Here is a 14,964-nt window from a genome sequence, read left to right as displayed (position 1 = left end):
AAAAGTGAATTTGAGATGATCTCAGTAGCTGTGGAAAGCTAAGGGAAATATATACATCATTAATGAAGAATTCATGGGCTAATAAGCTTAGATCTTGGAAGAAACGAATCATGAAGATAGAGATGTCATTTTGTCCTCACAATATAACACAATTGGAATGCTTTGAAGATTGCTTATGATGTAGTGGTCCAAATCACATGAGACCAGTGCCTGAATATCAAGGATATAATTCTCTACAACTTTCATAATGACATCAAAATCTATTTTGGCAATTCAAAGGTTCAAAGAAATAAAAAATAGTAGAAAGCATAACATGCTACAACAAGCTCACACCAGAATGTTTGAAATACAAGTTTGTCATGCCATCTCATCAAAGTATTCCTATAAGAAGAACATTCAGTGACTTTCCATATACATAAGAGAATTATCTCAAAGCACAACATCAGGTGCAGGAAAGCTATACAAGCCAACATATATGCCTCTGAAAGATATACAAATACTTGAACATAACATGTGTTTTGACGAGTTCAGAACAAGCTCAAAATGGATGTCTTAACTATGCTTTCAAGTGAGAAGCTTCAAAAGATTTGAAAGAAGCCCATCTGTTGATGAAGTCAGTGCTTCCCTCTGAAGATCTCAATCTTACCATGTTGCAAAGACATCAAGAAGGTCTTATTTAGAAAATCTATCAAAGGCTATATTGAGCAGACAACATCAAAATGAAGTTGTTTTAGAGTCAACATCAAAATGGTGTACTTGAGGACTCTGAGAATGAGAACATCAAAATAATACTCTGATGACAGGCCAGAATCAAGACAAGATAGATTCTGAGGTGACTACATCAGAATGATGCATTAAAGTCAAGATCATGCAATATGCATCAGAATGAAACTACATTAGAGTTTTCATCAAAATGATGAAGAACTTGACTCTGAAAATTAAACATTTGAATGGAGTTCAAAATGGTTAAGAAAGGTTCTTAATTCACCTCAAAGAAAACATCAATTCTTCCATCAGTTGTGACACATATAAAGGGCACATAAGAAGACTGAGGTTGAAAGCATCCTACTTTCCATATGTTGTCATACAGACTAAAGGCACATTAGAAAGTGAATGCTAACTACATTGAAAGATGCACAAGTGGAAAGCTAAGAATGTCCTTGAGAAGATCTGGTATGAAACATCAAAATAAATACTAAAAAGGCTTTATGAAGTTTGAACCAAGGATAGAGCACTAACACAACAACAACAACAACAACCTTCACATGTTACCTATGCTAAGGTATACTACTTCAAAATGATTTGTGCTATGATGAAGTGTTTGGATGGATGGAGTTGAGCTATTTACAATGTCATATCATGTTATCTTCATCAAAAGGAACCTATATCAGAATAGGTCATTTATCGATAGCATCAAAATGCAACTATCATATACCTTTAGAAGCTAATGAGAATAGTTTTTTAGGATGGAGAACTTCATAACGAACTCAAGTATAGTTGTCACACTTTTAACTTTAGTAAGAAGTTGCTGCAGAACTAAGGGACCCACTTCCAACAACTATTTTCTTTGGGCATTTTAGACTTTGAAGCAAGCTTTTAAAGAGAGTGAAGAAGAGACCAAATTGTCATAATGTCTAGTTTGATCTATGGGTCTATAAAACTGTCAAAGGACAGCTGTAGAAGTTGTGAGAAAAGGTAGGAGACTACCTACATAGTGCAAAAATGAAAATCACATCCTTTCCACCCTCCATAATCCTTTTATATGATGAAAGGAAGAAAATGGAGTGAAGTACAACCATAACAATAATGAAGATCCAACCCATGCATTTTTTGTTGTTGTAAAATCCCCTTAAACACATTCTCCAAGTTTATAATTTGTATGTATTCCAAATTAATCATGTTGTTTAAGTTTGGATGTGAGAAAAGTGATAAGGAGAACCCATGGAAGGTGGATAGCTTAGAATGAGTCTCTAAGATGACAATTAGAAGAGGATAGAGTGAAATAATACGTGGGTAGCCTGAAGAGGTGAAAGAAATACTTATATTGTCTCTCCCATGACCAAGTGGGTGTTGTGGTTGAATGGGTTTTACTTTCCAAGAGTGAGTAGAATCATTCTGTGGGTTAAGCCCACCTGAAGAGGTGAAGAACACTTGGATTGTCCCTCCCATGGTGTTGTGGTTGAGACAGGTTATCTCCAAGCCAAGACCAAGTATGGTGTTGTGGTGAGGGAGATGTTGTGAAGTCCAACAAGTGGTTGGTAGTTGTAAAAATCCAACATGTTGTTGGTTATGTTAGTGGAAAATCTCATCTTGAAGAGTAAGGACTAGATGTAGCCCAAGGTTGGGGTGAACTAATATAAAAATGCTTGTGTTGAATCCTCTCTTCCTTTCCTCTTTGCATTATATTATTTATTGTCATATATACTGCATATGCATTAGAACATTTTGAGCATCCGAATGACATATATTAGAATGCATACATTAGATGGTTTTCATAACAAGCTTAACTATTTTGTTAAATGACACATCTAAACTAAATCATCTTTGTGATAACAAACTATGTTTTAAACTAGTTCAATCATATGTATCAAAGTAAGAAAGCATGAAAATGATTTTGTGCATGAAAGGCTTTAAACAATATTCTGAACAATCTCTTTCTGAGTATAACATTTTGAGTACTACAGTAAGCAAAATAACTTTTTGAGTGTTGAATCATCATTAAATAATTTTTTTTTCATAACAACTAAGAAATACATTTATCTATGTAATGATCTTTTGAACATGAGCAAATGCACATTCACATAAGGTTCTCATAATCATATCAAACATTTAATAATGAGTGTTGTGACTAACAACTTAGAAAGTCAAACTTTCTAAGTGATTGAACATTTTTGTCAAGACTTTCTGAACACCAAGGCAATCTTGGGTAAGAGTTCAAAAAGGTTAAAGTTTATGGAAAAGTTGGCAAAGTCACAATTCAATCCCCCTTCTTGTGACATTTTGATCACTTCAATTGGCATCAAAGCCTCACCTCTTAGGATGAACACACTTAATAGTGTGAGAGGAAAAGATCTTGGAAGAAGTGGTGGCCAATCTAAAAATTGGAAAAGAAAGCATAGAAGAAAGAAAACAAAATGCATGTAGCTATAAAAAATCTCTTGGGAGATTCATCATCAAAGAAGATAAGATATATCATGATCAACCATATCAACTCAGGAAGAGAAGGTATATTATCTGAACCACCTCATGAAATGGTTTGAGATTTACCTACACCTCTCAAATATTAGTTTCATGTGAAATTCATTTTGAAAGAACATATTTTTGTATGTCTTTCAGAAAGTGTGCATGAGATAGATTTTTTATCTTCAAGCATTTCTATTTAATTTTATTATGTTGTTAAAATCAAAAGCTTCAAAACCCAACTCATTTATATCTTATAAGATGAAAATGAAAATGTTTTGTTTAAAACCAAAATGGGGTTAAATGAGTTGAGTTGATCCAAGTTTGTTTATAAACACATTTTTTTAGAAAAGATGTTTGAAGATTAAAATGGTGTTTATAACAAATTTATAAGTAAATAATATGTTGTTTTAGAAACAAAGAGTTAGGGAAAACATCATAGTTTTTCTATTTGTGCTCAAAAGGCTTAGGACAAATGTTCATGATATAACTATGGGATTTTGAAATCTCTGAATGTTATTATAAGAACATCTATCTTAAGAAGGTGTATTAACCCTCAAGGACCCAATAAGATATGGGTACAAAAATCACTACTATCTTATGATGCATAATTGGACTATATGGTAAATACAAGTGGTGGAAGAGAAGAAGGAGTCTTATGAGGAAAAACCTATTTCCTCACCTATTGTTGAAGCACTTGTGTTAGAAAAGGAGATCGTTGAACAAATTCAAAAATCTTATGTGAAGGCATATTCTGACAATGTTCAAAATATTGTTGAAGAAAGCCATTCTAAAGGCTAATTTGAGCCAGTTCAGAATGAGGATACCAAGCAGGAAATCCCTCTGGAAGAAGACCTCTATAAGGAACCATTAGATTATGGTTTTTCCATGATCTCTTTAAAATCATTCTAACGAGGAGAAGCATGAAGATGAAGTTCATTTTGAGCATCAAAATAAGGAACAAGTAATTGATGAAGGTGGTCAGTCTGCTTAGAATAGAGAAAGAAGGTTAGATAGATGATGTTCAAAATGCTGATAATCAGAATGAAGACATCCACCCTTATGAGGGTATGGAGGCTGTTGAAGTTCAAAACCTTGATATTCCTAACCTTCCACAAGAATATCATAGCTGATGTTCTTGCCAAGCTAAGAACAACTAACTCAAGGTTAGATAAGGAAAGATCTATGTGTCATGCATTAACCAAGAGTCCTTTGAATAGAAACTCACTTGCACTACAAAGTTGATTAAAAGCCTATTCCTACTGAGGTATAACTACTATAAAATTCCATGAATGGCTACATGGACAAGCTTCTATATTTTGAAGAATGGGTCACTATGAATGTGAGACACACTCTCTGTCCTCAAGAAGATAATCTAGAAAAGCCAAGAAAAATCTAATGCTCATGTTCTAAAAGATAAACATGCCACTCAAGTGGGAAGAGCCTTTAGAAGCATATTGAATGAAAAGTTGCAGTATGCTACTGCATAAACTTTTGACTTGTTTTGGCTACTCATAAAGACATCAAGTTCCTCCATTTGGACATCAATAATGCTTTCATGTATAGCCACGCGAATGAAATATTTCATGTGTGCCAACTACATAGATTCATTTAAAAGCATTCTAAGCTTGTGCTTAAGAGAAAATAATGGTCACTGCACTACTCAGAAAGGTTCTAAAGAAACATGTCTTGACTATGAAATCCTATGTGTGACATCATACTTGGAGGTATCAATGAAAAGATATGAAGATCTTCATTCAAGAAGATAAAGAGCATGGCTGGAAGTTGCAAAGACTCATGGAGATTCTACAAAAAGGGTCATGAACTTACAAATCAACTTAAGAAGCTGAACTTAAATTGGTTATAGTTCACTGCTCACAAAAGGTATGGATAGGTTCAATACTCAATGAGGTACCCTATAAACTTAACATCTTTTTATTATTTACTTGTTTGATGAGGGTTGGGTGCTCAAAATATAGTTTATTGTTTGATAAATGTGAATCTCTTTTGCATATCATGTATAGTTTCATTTTGATTCATTCTAAACAATTTATATTCATGGGTTAAGGTATTTATTCTAGATCTTTTTACATTTGTTGTTCCTTCATGGGTTACTTGTAAGGTATCCCAAATTTCTTTTGCATTCTTGCAATTTGATACTCTAAAATATTCATCCATGCCTAATGCATATGTAATTATATTTTTGGCTTTTAAGTTATATTGTACCATTTTCCTTTCTTCTTCATCTCATTGCTTCCTGGGTTTTTCTATAGTTCCATTTCTTGCTACCATAGTAGGGATGTAAGGACCGATTTCAATGGCTTCCCAGATGTTTAAATCTATAGCCTCTATGAAGATTTGCATACGAGTTTTCCAGTAATGATAACCCACACCATTGAATATATGAGGCCTATTAATAGAGTTTCCTTCGGGAAATAGAAAGTTTGATGAGGCCATAACTATTCTTGAAGTTTCTAAACCTTATACAAGAATTAAGCTCTCATACCACTTGTTAAACAAGTGGCCTCAATAACTTAAGAGGGAGGGGGGGGGGGGTGAATTAAGTTTCAAAAAATAACTGCAGAGTCCTGCTGTTATATATGGTTCAATGCTCCAGATGTTGGAGTCATATTTTCTTTTATTATTTAATATATAATAATTATTTTTTGTGGTAGGATTTCATGTAGTCACAATAATGACTTGTGACTGAAGAGAATCCACATCCCCCCATCCATTCTCTTCATTTGCCTCTCTTATTACAAACACCTTTATCATGAATAGTTGAATACTCCGAAAAAGGTTAACATTCAAATTGAATCCTGAAATTTCCCTACCGATAATGGTCATCTAGAATAGCATATACAAATCATGTACACATTCCAGAATAAAAGGAAGGAGTAAAGGCAATATTTTATTTCACAACTATATGAAAGATCACTCACAGTTGCACAAAAATACAACATTAATAATGGTTCATCGATCCAGGAAATTATGCAAAAAATTATTAGTCTTAAATTTAATCAATTCATTCTCATCCATTCTCTTCATTTGTCTCACTCTTATTATTAAGCGCACCTTTTATCATGAATACTCTCCTAAAAAGTTTAACATTCAAATTGAATACTAAAAATTTCCTTTTTTATACATAATAGAATAGTAGTAAGAATACTGAAATTTCTCTTCATTGGTGATTTCAAGGACGGAGCTAGGGGTGGGAATAGGCTAGGCCGGCCTACAGGGGCCTACGACCTGGCTTACATAAAGCCTGACCTGACCTGGCCTATTTAATTAAAATGCTAGGCTCAGTCTTTTTTAAAAGCCTATTAAATTAAATAGGCCAGGTTTAGGCTTATTAAAAAGCCTTATAAGCCTGATAGGCCGGCCTATATATATATATATATATATATATATATATATATATATATAATATTTTGGGTACAATTAATATTATTTTTTTTAAAAACTAGCAGATTCCATTCCTATAATTAAGTAAAATTTTAATTACAAGGTGTGAGTCATGTGTTCCTTTATATTTCTCATTATTTTTATTAGTTTTCCTATTTCTGTTAACAGTTCCTTTTTCTATTCCTATTAGGTTTCCTTTTTCTTTTATTACGTTCCTGTATTCTAGAGCAAATAAAAATCATATCCTATTAACGTTCCTATACAAAAATCATATCCTATCATATCCTATTACGTTCCTATACAAAAATCATATCCTATCATATCATATTAAGTTTCTATACAAAAATCATATCCTATCTTATGGTGAATATGGAGGAGCTAATGATGAAACGACGTTACTATTAATTTTATTGGTAGATATTTTATGTACCAGTTCTGTTCAAATAGAATGGAGATGTAGGCTTTATTTTTTGGTTTTAATAATTAATATGTTGGTTTGATAGACTTGAATGATACTACCTCAAGTATGAGGTTTTCTTTTGTTTTAGATTATTTTATATCATTTGGTGATTTATGTTTATATTATTAATATATTTTTAGGACTACCAACTAAATTAACGTTAGATTAAAAATTAAGGCAAATTATATATTAAGGCCTTGTTTAGCCTATTATAGAAGGTGTGTTATTTTTATTTTTTGTAAAAACAACTAGGAATATTAAAGATTTAATGTGAAGAAGATTTTTAAATAGGCTTTTAAATAGGCTACCTGGCCAGGCCGAGCCAAAATAAAAGCCTTTGATAGGCTATAGGCCAGGCTCAGGCCTCAAAAATTAATCGTAGGCTAGGCTCAGGCCTTTTAAAGCCTGGCCTGACCTATTCCCACCCCTAGACGGAGCCAAGTTTAAAAGGCAAACTTCATTCAATAAATATATATACCTATCAAACTTTATATAAACATTCATAAATATATATTATTACATTAATAATTAATCAAAGCATCTTTTCTACATTTCTGACAAGCATTTATATATATATATATATATATATATATATATATATTGTACGGTAGGAAATTAAAAACAACATGCATGAAGAAACAGAACCGTATAAGAAACATGAGCAAGATAATTATATATGAAAATTATAAAAGGAGAATAAAATATATCATGAAATAATAATAAAAATAAAAATTCTATAAATGAAACTGTAAAGTAAATAATTGTAAGTATATTTATTTAATTATTTGGCCCCTCAAAATCTTTGGGCAAGATCCCCCACTGAATTTATCTCCAAATTTACACCTCGCCAAATAAAAAGATTATTCTAATAACAAAATATCATCTATACTAAAAGATTTAAAACTGGAAAAGTTAGGGCCAAGACATGTTAATAATATAGGTTTCTTCGTTTTAATGTGATGAGTTTGGTTTTGTTCCAGCTTGATTGGATCTGCATGTTGTGTAAGCAATGAGTGTAGAATAAATAGAAGAAAGGATGAAAGAAAGAAATTGAAAACCCGAATGGATCTGCCAACATTTAAAGGGATAGCTTCAGCATAGAGCAAGTAACAAAGCACAACACTTTTCAAATGGTTGATGCTGAGTTGAATCCCAGCCACTCTTTGGTATCCACTAGCCATGTGGGCTCCCATGCTTGCCAAAGATTCTGCAATCAGTGCTGATACCCCTCCATGCAACACCTTAAATGGCTAGTTTCACCATGCATATACAAATTTAATTAACTAATTAAAAAACTTTGTACCCCATTGCCCAGAGGCTCTTCGCTATGCGAAGGTATGGGGGAGGGATATTGTACGCAGCCTTACCCTTGCATATGCAAAGAGGCTGTTTCCGGATTCGAACCCATGACCAACAAGTCACCAAGGCACAACTTTACCGCTGCACCAGGGATATTGCATATACAAATTTAATTAACTAATTAATTAAAGAAAATCAAATTAAGCAAAGCATAACATATGCTATACCTGGCAGCACTTTTGGGTGACAGTGAGATGTCCAGACACCCTTTGTGAAGATAAGTGTTGAAGCTCAAAGCCAAAAAATGAAGGGTGACATCTACTTCAGCAGCAGTCTTTGATGATGATAATGATTCCATTTTATCAATAAAAATTGGATGAAATGGGTTTGCTTCTAAGTTCTAACTATGGTATTAATAACAAGATGAAATGGGATGAAATGGGTTTCCCTAGCCACAATAGTCTTTCAGAATATTTAGAATAACAAGATGTAAGATTGATCAAATAAATGCAGTTGGATATATCATAGAATCAAACTATGCCATCCAAATTTGAAATTTCCACAAACTATGCAAGAGATATTAGAACTAAACGTAAGATCCAGTGGTAGTATACCAATTAAAAAGGAGCATTTTCTATAAAATAGTATAAATACTCCCATGGCTTAATGTATAAGAAAGTTGCACTCTTTCCATTCTGTTACCTGCCAAATTGGACACAACTCAACTTAATGGTTTAGAGTTAGACTATTTCTTAGTGAGAGCTGCGCTAGAAGAGGAATTGCATTAATACTCCTATTGATATCTTCATTGTGAGCTCAAATGAAGTTGATCTTTAAATTGAATTAGCTATTAGCAGTGACTCTCCACGTACTGCTTTTTACCAATAAATTTGTCACATACAAAAATAGTAGTTACGGTGGCCAAATGAAAAGGATTGTAAAAGGAGTAATACTCATTATCTTAATCATCTTATCAATACTTATTTTTTTCTATTTCTCTTATCAAATCATAAAACCTACTATACTTTTAATTATCTTAATAGGTCTAACTCTAGTCCTATTCCCATGATGAACAAACAGATTAAATAGAAAATGAAAAGGATGAATAGTAAAATAGACAGTAAATGAGTTAACCTATATTATACACAAAAACACAATTCGAGAGGCCAAAATTAGATTTAATAAGTAATATAAATACCGCTGATGTTCCAAAACCATGTGTTACGTTATAGTATGTGTAGAAGCCAATTGAAATTGTAAATATACAAATTGAATACATGGTGGTGTCATTTGGTAAAAAAAATAAAGGTAATATATTGTGTCAAAACTACACTTATAGGAAAATAAACCTGATTTCTGGAAGGATAAATATAATCTGAGGTAAGTTCAATGTATTTGCACTTCATGATGCCAGCTGGACCACCCCTGAAACCATACAATGTGCTTCCTTCTGCAAGGTCTTGTAGGTAATCTAAAACCAATATCAAACGTTCAAATTAAAGCAAAACCACATAAACCTATGCAACATGCAGAATCAAAACACTGATTCAACTCAACTCAATTGAAGATTATTCTTTACCGAAGATTCCAAAAATAACATTGTGACCGTCGGGAGGCTGGACACCGGACAGAACCACGCCAATCTTCAGCTTTCGATTTGCATGCGGCGCATGGGAATCACTTGACACCAAAGCCGCGGACGGTTGCCCGAACAGTTTCGGGAACGGCTTCGCGATCTCCTCTACAAAAGAGAGAGAGAGAGAGAGAGAGAGAGAGAGAGATGACTTCAAAATTACATACAACTGGAATTGTTAACGGAAAATTGAAGAAGCAAATGGGAGGAAGTGAGACCAGGGTTGCCGGCGGCAGAGCTTTGGGGACTATCGACAATGATGAAAGGGCTTTTGAGAACGGAGGGGAGAGGGAGTTCGTGGTCAATGCAACTGTTTTGGACCTCGCTGTAGACGGCGGCGAAGCGACCGGTGACGGAAGGAGGAGTGACTCTGGCGCCGGGGAAACCACCGTTGATTGCAAAATCTCCTTCGGTCATCAAGCTCTACCTTGCAGCCACATAGGTGCTCGATCTCCTCTGTCGTGGGATCAATTTGGAGCCGGAGGCACTTCTCCTCTACCAGGCACACGTTCCAGTGCGAGGTGAAGAATGAGGGGGTGTGTGGTGGAAACAAATGAAGAAGAAGGCTATGGCGGCGATGAACGAGGTTAAGGTTTGGAGTAGAGGGGGTGTGAAATGCGAGGTTGTTTTGGGAAGAGGCTCTGATGGAGTGTAACCTAACGGAGAGGAGGAACACAGAAAGTGAGGTGGTGGAGGAGAGTATGGATGATGCTCACTTCCTGTACCCTATTGCTGTCATTCTGCTCCCACGAACATGGTTCGCGATCATCACAAGTATCAACCACACGATACAAAATTGCAAGGGTGAGTTCATTATAAAAATAATTAACACAAAAACCAAACAATCACAATTAGAAGAAACACATTAACAATTATCATAAGAATACACAAACATTCATTGATCCACACACACTCAAGAATCAGTCATTATCCATCCATGGATCCCATCAATCATTGCTCAGTATGATGCATGCACCTGACCTCAACTCTCAGATGCAATGTGGTACCGTACCATCCCCAAGGAAATAGCCTAAGCGTGTCCCCACGACACCTCACTTAGGGAAACTATGCAGTAAGTGTCGAGGCCACCCTGTCGTGCACCATAACTCCCCCCTCCCCCATGGTGATCATCCTAGGCCACAACGGAGTTCCCAAACCGAGTGACACCCCCCTAGTACAAGTAGTCCTCCTCACGAGGAACTACAAATACATACTGCCATAGTTTATACTATTTCCTGTGTCATATGAGGCATGAAACATGGGCACCATCAAGTGCAAAGATCATGGATGAATTAAAGATCCTAAACATCCCCTCAGAGATGTTTAAACTCTTTAACCACTCTATTTCCTCCCACCAGGGACATCCGACAAGGTCAATGCACCCCCCCATGAACATACATAACATACGACGTATGAACGTGAGCACCATCAAGTACAAAGACCATGGATGAATTAAAGATCCTAAACATCCTCTCAAAGATGTTTAAAATCTTTAACCACTCTATTTTCCCCCACCAAGGACATCTGACAAGGTCAATGCACCCCCCTACGAACATACACAACAACCAACGTATGAAACATGGGCACCATCAAGTACACTGACCATGGATGAATTAAAGATCCTAAGACATCCCCCTCGGAGATGCTTAAACTCTTTAACCACTCTATTTTCCCCCACCAGGGACATCCGACAAGGTCAATGCACCCCCCCATGAACATACACAACATGCATCATCTCAATTAGGGGTGGAAATAGGCTAGGCTAGCCTACAAGGGCCTACGACCTGACCTACATAAAGTCTGGCCTGGATTGACCTATTTAATTAAAAAGTTAGGCTCAGGCTTTTTTAAAATCCTATTAAATTAAATAGATTAGGCTTATGCTTATTAAAAAGCCTTATAAGCCTGATAGGTTGGCCTATATATATATATATATACTTATATTATTTTTGGGGTATCAATATGTACTTATATTATTTTTTGGGTACAATTAATATTTTTTTTGAAACTAGCAGACTTTGATTAACACATTACTGCTCCATAACTCTCATCCCTATAATCAAGTAAGACTTTAATTACAATTTAGGTGTGAGTCATGTGCCTCTTTATATTCTTCATTATTTTTATTGGCTTATTTTCCTATTCCTGTTAATGTTTCCTTTTCCTTTTAACATTTCCTATTACGTTCCTATTCCAAGCAAAAAAAAATCATATCCTTTTCACTTCAAGCTTTGATAGAGGTAAAACTTCAAAACATTGCCATTTTTTCTTGCATCTTCTTATTCCTTTAACATTTTTTCTTTCATCTTCTTTTTACCTTCTCTTTTCCATGCATATATTCCTTCTTCATGGTGAAAGCCTAGCCTACTAGCGCTTCTCCTCCTCTTTTTTGAAACCTTGTGTGGCTAGTCCTTCTTCAAAGTCTCCTGCCATTGCTCCTTCTTTTAAGTTTTTCACCATTGCTCCATCTTCGAAGAAGGTGTTATTTTTTTTTGGTAAAAACAACTATCAAAGGAATATTAGGTTTAATGTGAAGAAGGCTTTTAAAAAGGCTATTAGGCCAAGCTAGGCTTTTAAAAAGGCTATTAGGCCAAGCTAGGCTTTTAAAAAGGTCAGGCCGAGCCAAAATAAAAGCCTTTGATAGGCTATAGGCCAAGCTCAGGCCTAAAAAATTCATCGTAGGCTAGGCTCAGGCCTTTTAAAGCCTGACCTGACCTGGCCTATTCCCACCCCTAATCTCAATGCATTTCCAACATCATCAACATTTCATTTCAATATCATTCTCAACATAAACATTGTCTCATCTCAATGACATTATCAACAACAACAACCTCATTCCATATCAACGTAATCATTAATAATAACATCAATTCATGTTGACCTGATCATCACTAACAACGTCATCTCAAATCAATATCATCATAAATATCAACATCACCACATATAAATTTAAGTCATCAATAGCAATATCAGCAGTAAGTCGCATTCCGCATATACATATATCTTTCATGTCTGGGATTTACACTCCCCAAGTCTTCAGACAACACAAATCTAATAAAGACAATAACGTTATTCATCAAAAATAAATATATCGCATCCCATTCGTCAAAAACATTGTTTTCTAAAAAAAATCAACATGCAATAGGGACAGACATATATTCCCATAGTTAGGTTCCCTGACCCTAAGTGTGGCATCAAAAGAGTAAATTTATAATAAACTCCCCTCACCTATCGTGAGCTCTTCTTCAGTTCCTCTTTGCGTCGCTCAGAGACCTCTCCTCATTCACCCTTGTTAGTCCAAACACAGGTCTCTGTATACCAAATTGAAGGAAATTTAATATATATTTCAGAAACAAAGTAATGACAAACATTCAGAGTCAAATATGTAACACCCTGATATATATCTACATATTATTAGTAATTATGTTTGATGTTTGATTATATTTGTTGTGTTATTTTATCCGTAATTATTTTCAAGGAGGTGAGTTTAGTTATTAAAAGGGTGTTAGTAGTTAAAGCATTAGCTTCTCAAAGAAGACTCTTGAGAAAGCTTCTGAAAGAAGCCACGAGGAAGCTTCTTGAGGAAGCCTCTTAATGAAGCTTCTCAAGGAAGCTACATGAAGCTGCCTCAGTAAAAATGTTGTCCAGCCTTCGTTAACCGTTGGATCTTCTCGAAATTTGGCCTGCAGCTTCACAAGTCACTTGTCCACGATCTGACCGTTGGGATCGTTGAAAAGATGCCTGGAGTGTGTGCTAAGTTTCCGTTCCCGAGAGCATTGCTCACTTGTGCGTTTTGAGCCTTGTAGTCCAAGTAGCTTAGGAAAAACATCATTTTCTTCTCCTTCTTTCTTCCAAAACCATTTCTAACGTCCCAAGCACTTTCTACATCACCCACAGCCACCATTAGCCACCACAAACTGTCGTTTTTCTCCGTTGAAACCCCACACCGAGAGGAACCCTTTAACCGAAGCGGAATCTTCCAACTTGGCTTGCGGTTTCGGTAGAGAACGAAACCCTAACCCGACCTTTCATTTTCCTTCGAGGTAACCATGGTTATATGCTTGTTCCTTGTTAGTTTCAACTTGTCTTTGCATATTTTCTGACTTTGGAACCGCCATTGCATGTTTTACGCTTCCTTTGAAAAACCCTAGAGAAAGAGACTTTGTAAACGTTATCCTTTCATGAAATGCATGTTATTTTCGTAACCTACATTGAACCCCGGTCACATTGGCATGGTCGGAATTTCCAAATGATGTTACTTTGTAAAACCCGAAATGCTCTCAGCCCTTTCATGTAGTGACGTGGGTGTTTGACCCAGAGCATTGTTATTAGCTTTGTTTTCTGAAATCCGTATTAAGTCTCCTTCATTTTGGTATGGTAGAGGAACCCGTGGGTAGCTCACGATAGGTGAGGGGAGTTTATTATAAAATTTACCGTTTTAACACCATAGTTAGGGTCAGGGAACCTAGCTATGAGGATAACTGCCTGTCCCTGTTGCATGTTGATTTTTCTTTTATAGAAAACAATGTTTTTAACTAATGGGGTGCGATAAAATTGTTCTTGATATGCATGCTGGTTTTTCAGGAAAAACTATGTTTTGACGAATGGGATGCTATATATATATATATATATATATATATATATATATATTGTGATGAATGATATTGTTGATGTCACTATTAAGGCTTTTAATTGATATGTGGTGATATTGATAATTATGATGATATTAATTTGAGATGACATTGTTAATAAAGACCATGTCAACATGAATTGATGGTATTGTTGATGATTATGTGAATATGAAATGAGGTTGTTGTTGTTGTTGATAACGTCATTGAGACGAGATGATGTCTATGTTAAGAATGATGTGAAAATGGAATGTTGATTGATGTTGGAAATGCATTGGCATGTGCATGTTTTGTATGTTCGTGGGGGGCAAAGTGCACTGACCTTCCAGGGTCTTTGGCACTTGCTTAGGGTCACGTTC

At 35.3% G+C, this 14,964-nt stretch overlaps 1 pseudogene; it reads right to left on the bottom strand.

Annotated features, from left to right (window-relative positions):
• Positions 1-4,609: 4,609 nt before the first annotated feature.
• Positions 4,610-8,702, bottom strand: LOC100818191 (1,4-dihydroxy-2-naphthoyl-CoA thioesterase 1-like; annotated as a pseudogene).
• Positions 8,703-14,964: the final 6,262 nt, after the last annotated feature.

Source organism: Glycine max, chromosome 2 (genome assembly GCF_000004515.6).
Source record: "Glycine max cultivar Williams 82 chromosome 2, Glycine_max_v4.0, whole genome shotgun sequence".
Taxonomy (NCBI): Eukaryota; Viridiplantae; Streptophyta; class Magnoliopsida; order Fabales; family Fabaceae; genus Glycine; species Glycine max.
This window is presented reverse-complemented; position numbering and strand designations above follow the sequence as displayed.